This window comes from Cebus imitator, unplaced genomic scaffold (genome assembly GCF_001604975.1).
Source record: "Cebus imitator isolate Cc_AM_T3 unplaced genomic scaffold, Cebus_imitator-1.0 Scaffold778, whole genome shotgun sequence".
NCBI classification, from domain to species: domain Eukaryota; kingdom Metazoa; phylum Chordata; class Mammalia; order Primates; family Cebidae; genus Cebus; species Cebus imitator.
Genome location: NW_016108093.1, coordinates 320,600 through 329,850, shown reverse-complemented (window position 1 = coordinate 329,850; position 9,251 = coordinate 320,600).

Sequence of the window (9,251 nt, the reverse complement as noted above, 5' to 3'; positions counted from 1 at the left end):
TTAGTCTAAATTGTTGAGCCACAAATTTGTGAGCTACATACATGCTTATGGTTATAAGCCACTGAATTTTTGTGTAATTTGTTATGCAGCAATATTACAGAAATAGATAATGGTCAAGACTGAGTATATTCTGAGGATGTGCACAGAGATGAAGACTAGGTAAGCAAAAGCAGAGGTAAGTGTCAGAGTAATATTCATGGGGTATGCAGGGTAAAGCATGCTTCCCTAGAGGGAAGCGAATGGTTTGGCAGAGGCTGCCCTCTGTCCACACACCATCTCCATTGCTATCCTCTCCACCACTGTTTTTCAATAGTTATCCAGCGTACATATTCTATATGTATTTTCTTAGATTTATACCTAAGTATTTCATTTTTGAAGATATTATAAATGATATCATCTATTTCCAACAATATTGTATAAACTTTTATTTGTAATTGTTTTACTAGTATATAAAAAATAGAATTGATCTCTGTATGTTGGTCTTGTATTCAGTGACCTTGTTAAACTCATTAATTTCATGTTATTTTGTGGATTCTTTGGGATTTTCTATGTAGATAAACATCATGTTGTCTATATATAGGGAAAATTATCTTCTTTTCTTTCTAATCTGTGTCCTTTTTTGTGTGCCTATTATAACTGCCAGGACTTCCAGTACTGTCCCTCTTTGTAGACAACATGACAGATAGTATATAATGATCATGTGGCATTTATTTTGGGAATGCAAGACTGGTTCAATACTCAAAATCAATCAACCAGGCCGGGCACGGTGGCTCATGCCTGTAATCCCAGCACTTTGGGAGGCCCAGGTGGGTGGATCACCTGAGGTCAGGAGTTCAAGACCAGCCTGGCCAACATGGTGAAACCCCATCTCTACAAAAATACAAAAATTAGCCAGGCATGATGGCAGGTGCCTGTAATCCCAGCTACTCAGGAGGCTGAGGCACAAGAATCTCTTGAACCCAGGAGGCGGAGGTTGCAGTGAACCAAGATCATGCCACTGCACTCCAGCCTGGGCGACAGAGCAAGACTCTGTCTCAAAACAAAACAAAACAAAACCTCACCACCGGTTTTTCAGTGATACTTTGAATTCTGGTCTTTTCCCTAATGTGCCTACTCTCATTTACTTTAGGTAACTAACTACTCCATGCATTCTGTCCAGATTTTATAGCTGGATTCAGTGGAAGAGGTGGGATAGAATATGCTTTCTCCTGATCTTATCTCCAACTGAAACCTAGCGTTGTTCAATCAAATTGAAGCAACACATGCATGCTAACACAGCAGTTCTGCTTCTAGGTATTTTTCCAACAGAAAAACAAGTGTATGTGTATTATAATCCATGTACCAAAATGTTCATAGTAGCACTAATGCTCATTGACAGTAAAATGCATAAAAATTGTGGTATAGTCACATAATGGAATATTACATAGCAATAAAAATGAATGATTTCTATACATAACATGAATAAATCTCACATATCATTGATCATTTAAAAAGCAAGCCACAGAATAATATATACAAAATGGTTCCACTTATATAAAGTTTATCCGGGCTCATGCCTATAATCTCAGTACTTTGGGAGGCTGAGGCAGGCACAGGAGTTTCAAAACTGCAGTGAACTATGATCAAGCCACTGCACTCCAGCCTGGAGAGTAGAGCAAGACCTCGTCTCCAAATAAATAAATATACAAAGATTTTTTTTAAAAAAGCACATAAATTTTAAGTATGTATTCTTAGATGGTAAAACCACAAAGAACAGCAAGAAATGATCAGCATAAAATGAGGGTAGTGAGGACCGCTGAGAGGATGGAAGGGAAGAAAGTAGAAATACATGGCAGGGGTGGCTTCTGAAGGGGGACTGTAATGTCCTGTTTCCTGACCTGAGCAGTGGTTACACAGACATTAACTTAAAAATTTTTTAATAGACTTTACTTTTTAGAGTAGTTTTAGGTTCATAGAAAAATTTTTAAATATATATACATACATATATATATATATGATAGAGATGAGGTCTCACTATGTTGCCCAGGCTGGTCTCAAGCTCCTGCGGTCAAGTGATCCTCCCACCTTGGCTTCCCAAAATGCTGGGATCACAGGCATGAGCCACCATGCCCAGCCTCACAGCAAAATCAAGTGGAAATACAGAGTTCCCATATACTCCCTACTTCCACCCCACTCCAACAGCTCCCACTATCAACCTCCCCTACCAGAGTGGTACATTTGAACTTCCATTGACACATCATCATCATCCAAAGTCCACAGTGTACATTAGAGTTCACTCTTGGTATTATACATTGAATGGGTTTGGAAAAGGGTATAACAACATGTATCCACCATTGCAGTATCTTATAGAGTAGTTTCACTGCCCTAAAAATCCTCTGTGCTCCATCTGTTCATCCCTCCCTCTCTCCTAACCCATAGTTTTACCTTTTCCAGAGTGTCATATAGTTGGAATCATATAGCATGTAGCCTTTTCAGATTGGCTTCTTTCACTTAGTAATATACATTTCAGATTCCTTGTTTTTTGGTGGCTTGATAACTCCATTTTCTTTATTGCAGAATAATATTCTGTTCCTTGGATGTACCATAGTTTATTTATCCATTTACCTACTGAAGGGCATCTGGGTTGTTTCCAAGTTTTGACACTTATGAATAAAGCTGCTATAAACGTCTATGAGCAGGTTTTTGTGTGGATACAGATGTCTACTTTCTAACCATTTGGCAAAATGTGCCTATAATTTGTATTTGTGTGTACTTCACAAGGAAGTGTCTTTATATCATATTTTTTGTTGTTTTGTTAAAACATTTAAACAACTTTTTAAAATTAATAGATAAAATTATATGTATTTATCATGTACACTGTGATGTTTCAGAGTGTATATACATTGTGGAATGACCAAATCTAGCTAATTAAAACATGTGTTACCGGCCAGGCATGGTGGCTCACACCTGTAATCCCAGCACTTTGGGAGGCCAAGGTGGGAGGATCATGAGGTCAAGAGATCGAGACTATCCTGGCCAACATGATGGAACCCTGTCCCTACTAAAAATACAAAAATTAGCCAGGTGTGGTGGTGGATGCCTGTATTCCCAGCTACCCAGGAGGCTGAGGCAGGAGAATCGCTTGAATCCAGGAGGTGGAGGTTGCAGTGAACCAAGATGGTGCCATTGCACTCCAGCCTGGTGACAGAGTGAGACTCTCAAAAAAAAATGTTTAAAAACTCACATAATTATCATTTTTATGGTGACAACACTTAACAACAACTCTCTTAGCAATTTTCAAGAACACAATATTCTTATTAACTATAATCACCATGCTGTGCAATAGATCTCTTGAACTTGTAACTAAATGGAAATGTTTTAAAATGAACAAATACATGAAAAGCATACTGCTTGGCATATATTGAAGCTTAATAACGCTACTTGTTATGATTAAGTAATTTATATTCATCTCCTTCAAAAAACGAAATTGGGTACCATCTATTTTTTTCTTTTTTGAGACAGCATCTCATTTGGTTGCCCAGCATGGAGTGCAGTGGCACGATCATGGATCACTGCAGCCTGGACCTCCTGGGCTCAAAGCCTCCTGAGTAGCTGGGACCACAGGCTTGCGCCACCACACCCAGCTCATTTTTTTATATAGAAGGGATTTTGCCATGTTGCCCAGGCTGGTCTCAAACCCCTGGGCTCAAGTAAGTTGCTTGCCTTGGCTTCTCAACATGCTGGGATTGCAGGGGTGAGTCACCACGCCTGGCCATCTATTTTTAATTAATTAATTTTTTTTAGAGATGAGCTCTCGCTCTGTTGCCCAGGCTGGAGTGCAGTGGTGCAGTCATAGCTCCCTGCAGCCTTAGAATCCTAGGCTGCAGTTAGCGATTGCAGAAGCAATTCTCCCACCTCAGCCTCCCAAAGGGCTGGGATTACAGACATGCACCACTGTGCCCAGACCTAAGGGAAGGATACCATTTAAATTAAGGGGCCAGACCAAAGCCAAACATGGCAAATATAGGATTTTTTTACAATACATTTCTGTTAACAATATAGTTCTACTTTTTATAAAGATGGATTATGGCACAAAGGCCTTTTTCTGCCTTATCAGGTATTTCCATAAATGCACTTTCCTTTACATGGGTTCCTAGGCTTTGCTTAAGGTGTTAAAGGTGCTCACATTTTAAAGTAACCAGCAAGCTTTTTTTTATTTTTATTTTTGAGAGGGAGTCTCACTCTGTCGCCCAGGCTGGAGTGCAGTGGTGTGATCTCGGCTCACTGCAGCCTCTGCCTCCTGGGTTCAAATGATTCTCCTGCCTCAGCCTCCCAAGTAGCTGGGATTACAGGTGCATGCCACCATGCCTGGGTAATTTTGTGTGTTTTTAGTAGAGACGAGGTTTCACCGTGTTATGCAGGATGGTCTCGATCTCCTGACCTGGTGATCCGCCTGCCTAGGCCTCCCAAAGTGGTGGGATTACAGGTGTGAGCCACCGTGCCCAGCCAGTAACCAGCAAGCTTTATAAGTTTTATCTCAATCACTACTTTTAGATCACCAATAAGACTATTCAGACACTTAGTTGACTCCTGTGGGCCAGGCCTGGAATTACCTTTCTCCTCCAGGCCTGTTCCCCTAATGAGTTTGAGACTGTGTGAGTGTGTGTGTATTGGGGCTGTGAGGAGACAGCTCAGAGGAATAACAGGCATTGGAGACTTGGAAGGGTGGGGCGTGAGAGGCGGGTGAGGGATGAGAAATTAGTGGGTGCATGTACACTATTCGGGTGATGGCTACACTAAGTGCTCAGGTGAACCACTGCACAGTATATTCATGTAACAAAACTGCACTTATACCCCCTAACTCTATATGTATTTTTTAAAATTTTAATAATAAAAAAGAAATGAAGATCTGCTCATCTTGGGTTTGGCTGCAGCTGTTGCATGCGGACATCTCCAACCCTGTCCAGTGCTACTCCACGGTGCTCTAGCCTTTCCTCCAGTCCCCTGTATGCTGCAGTCCCCATCAGCCCTGTGGGAAGTAGAAAAGTTCGTTTTGAAAGTTTCCTTTCTTGTTAAAGAATAAGTGTGCTAATAACTCTTTGTTAAGCCCTCTCCTATATAGTTGTTAAACATGCCATGCTTACCAGCACGTAGTACATTCTATGTCCTTGTACTTTAACCAAGATATCTATGCTGGACGTGCTCACAGGCATGTCCCAGCTCTCCATTGCTTTTACCTGTTTAGAAAAGTTTTAAGTTTTTAGCCAATCGGGTTTTAGTTTAGATTGTGAGGTCTGGCTCCAGCCAACTGGAGGTCAGACACAGCAGTAAGGACGACCCCAAATGTGTAAGGGGTAAATATGTCTGTTTGCCTTTGTTCATTGTTCTCTCATGGTAAGGTGGCTAGCAAGGGTACCCTTCCTGCAGTCCAGGAAGTAAAAATTGTGTTGCTGAAAAATCCTTTGTCTCAGTGCTGAGGATCTATTTCCAACAAGCCCCACTCCCATGCTGATGACCACTCTCAAGGCCAAGGATAAATGACATCTTGTGAGGGGTGTTCCTTCACTATGGTCCTGCTATGTGCTCCGGTAATGTCTTATTTACCCAAGTAAATGAACTTTCTGGGGTAGGAACTGCTGTACATAAGGGAATTGTCCATAGAACCCAAGTTACTCCTTTTAATGCCAAATGTTTTTCTTTAAAATTTAACCCTTTTAATGGAAAAATTCTTGAACTATCTATATTGTAAAATTATCGCCTTCTTTTAAGATGGATAATAAATATAATGTAGCCCTTCTTTGGTATGCCATAGTTCCGCGGATACCAAGATATGTGGGACAATTTGCCCTATGCCCACCCTAGCATGCTTTATACTAGTTCTAACAGCTATGGTTTTAAAATCACATTTGTTTTCCCCCTTATATAAAAGTATTATGGGTCAGGCATGGTGGCTCATGCTTGTAATCCGAGCACTTTTGGAGGCCGAGGTGGGCAGATCGTTTGAGCTCAGGAGTTTGAGACCAGCCTGAACAACATGACAAAACCCCCATCTCTACAAAAACAAACACACAAACAAAAATTTTAGCCAGGTGTGGTGGCATGCACCTGTAGTTCCGGCTGCTTGCGGGGGTTGAGGCGAGAAGGTCGCTTGAGCCCAGGAGGTCGAGGCTGTAATAAGCCACGTTCCTGCCACTGCATTCCAGCCTGGGTGACAAAGTAAGACCCTGTATCAAAAAAAAAAAAAAAGGTATTATGTTCTTATTATAGGAAATTTGGAAAAATCATAAAAAGAGTGAAGGAAATTACTCTTTTAGGCCTAGAAACATTTTGGTGCATTTTCTTCAAGTCTTTTAAAAGCCTTATGTGAGCCTGTTTTTTCTGTATAGCTTTTTAATTCAATTTAGTTGCAATCTCTTACATCTTCCCCAAGTGGTTCTGTCTCCTCTCTCTCTTTCAGCCAGTTAGTCATCCCTTCTCACTGCCTCTAGGGTCACTTTGCTTGCTACCTCCTTCCTTCTATAATCTGTGACTTCTAAATTGTGAGCCGAGGGAACAAGTTTACCATGATCATTCAACTGTAAGTAAAGGTAACAAGGGACAGACTCTGCAGAAAAGCCTGACGCTCTCATTACCAGAGTCAGAATTTTGGGCTTTGAGATGGCTGCTCTAGCCAATCAGCAGAATTTTTGTTTTCCTGCCCCATCCCACATGTGTGAGATTCCCAGAAAGTCTACTAACTTTTCTTTAGAGACAGGGTCTTGCTCTGTCACCCAGGTTGGAGAGCAGTGGCATGATCATGACTCACTGGGAGCCTCGACCTCCCAGGCTCCAGTGATCCTCCCACCTCAGTCTTTCGAGTAGCTAGGACCACAGGTACAAGCCACCAAACTCAGCTTATTTTTTATCCTTTGTAAAGACAGGATCTCACTATGTCGCGGTGTGGTCTCGAACTCCTGGTCTCAAACAATCCTCCAGCCTTGGCCTTCGAAGGTGCTGGGATTGCAGGGATGTGACACCACGCCTGACCTACTCTCACTTTAGAAGTGTTAATATTATTCTGTAAGTGCCTTTTGTCATTGAATGAGTAGATATTCAACCAGACTTTAAGTATCTTGAGGGTAGGGACTCTCTATCTTCTAACAATACCTTGTATCATGCTGCACACATAGCAGGTATTGCAGAGATGATTTTTGAATTACATTCAATGAGATATTCCCAGTCTCATTCCAGAATCCATTTTACCTGTATCTTTTACCTTTCTAAAGTTTAGAGTTTTAATCTGAATAAAGTTAAAACTGACTTAAGGAGTGATTTTGGGAGTCATTTCTGAGCAAAAGGATTCTCACCCAACTGCTGACCACACTTCCTGACTTTCATTTGGCAAATTATTGCTCTCCCAGCCTCACACTTTCAGTGTGAAGCACATGACCTATGCGTGAAGCCATCAGCATCACCTTCTCCCAGCCACAGTGATTGATTCAGAGTTGGAGACTTCTCCCATGCTATACCTGTTAGTGTGAACTTCGAGACTTCTGGGGATGCTGGGATAAAGATGCTTGCTCCTTTTTGCTGGGTGTGAAATGGAAAGATATCATCCCAGGAGCTCCTGGCAGCCACCTTCCAGCCATGAGGTGGCCTCTTATGAATGGGTCAGCAGACAGATGGGAGCAGAGCTGTACTGAGAGATGGAAGACAGGGCTTGATTGTATATCTTTGAGCCTCTGTATTCCTCTGTGCAGCCGTGGTCGAAGCCAAATTTACCAATGGCCAGTTAAGTTACTGTGATGGTTAATATTGTGTCAACTTGATTAGACTGAAGGTGCCTAGATAGCTGGTATTGTTTCTGAGTGTGTCTGTGAGGCTGTTGCCAGAGGAAATTGACATTGAGTCAGTGGGCTGGGAGAGGAAGACCCATCCTCAATGTGGGTGGGCACCACTTGATTGGCTGCTAGCACGGCTAGAACAAGGCAGTCGGAAGAAGATGGGATAAGCTGGCTTGCTGAGTCTTCTGGCTCCCTTCTTTTTTCTGTGCTGGATGCTTCCTTCTGCTCCTCCTGCCCTTGGACATCAGACTCCAGGTTCTTCGGCCTCTGGACTCTGAGACTTGGACCAGTTGTTTCCCGGGGACTCTCAGGCCTTCACCCTGCGACTGGGGGCTGCACTGTCAGTGTCTTTGGTTTTTGAGGCTTCTCTGGTTTTGAGGCACTACCAGCTTCTCTCTTTTCCCCAGCTGGCAGACAGCCTGTCATGGAACTTTGCCTTGTGATCGCGTAAGCCAGTTCTCCTTAATAAAGACCCTTTCATATATACATATATCCAGTTGGCTCTGTCCCTCTGGAAAACCCTAATACAGTTACTGTGGCAGGCTGGGTCCCTCAGAGGCCGACACTGAGATGGATTTTGAGATGCAAGTGTTGATAAGGAAGGAATCAACACCTGTGAAAGGGGGATGACACAGGATTGGGCGGAGCAATGCGGAGTGATGCCGAACCATGCTGAAGCAGGTCTGATGAAGCCTTAGCCAATCCAGCAGCGAGCTCTGGAAGTATTTTCGGTCAGAGTTGTCTCAAGGTGGGTGTTTGTAGCTCTGCCTCACTCAGTCATTTGATGTGGGTTGTACGGGGAGGGTATGATGACTTCAAGGGAGATGGCTCTCCCCACCAGGGGCAGCCGCAGAAGAAACTGACAAACTGGAGCAGGAGCTATCTGGCAACTGCAGTTCCTGCAGCTATGCAGCAACTCCTTCCTTTGAGGGGGATCTAGGTGGTGCATCTCTGGGTCTAGCACTGTTACGAAGCATTATTATCATCATTGTTATTATATTATGCTAAACAAGTTTGAGCTGAGTTTCCTGCCACTTGAAGCCCCAAAAGTTCAAACTAATACAGTGATTGTTTTGATAGCCAAAGTCCCACTGTGATTTGACAATGAGAGTTTGGCTATCAAGTTCTCTCATAACTGCCAAAAGGGTTTGTTTCATGAAAGAAATGAACATTTTCAGTTATCCACTGAAAAGGCTGCACTTACAGGAGAGTTAAGAAAATTAGCGTAGGCCAGGTGAGGTGGCTCACGCCTGTAATCCCAGCACTTTGTGAGGCTGAGGCAAGTTAATCACCTGAGGTCAGGAGTTCGAGACCAGCCTGGCCAACATGGTGAAACCTCATTTCTACTAAAAGTACAAAAATTAACCTGGTGTAGTGGTGCATGCCTGCAGTCCCAGCTACTCAGGAGGCTGAGGTGGCTGAATCACTTAAACCCAAGAGGCAGAGGCT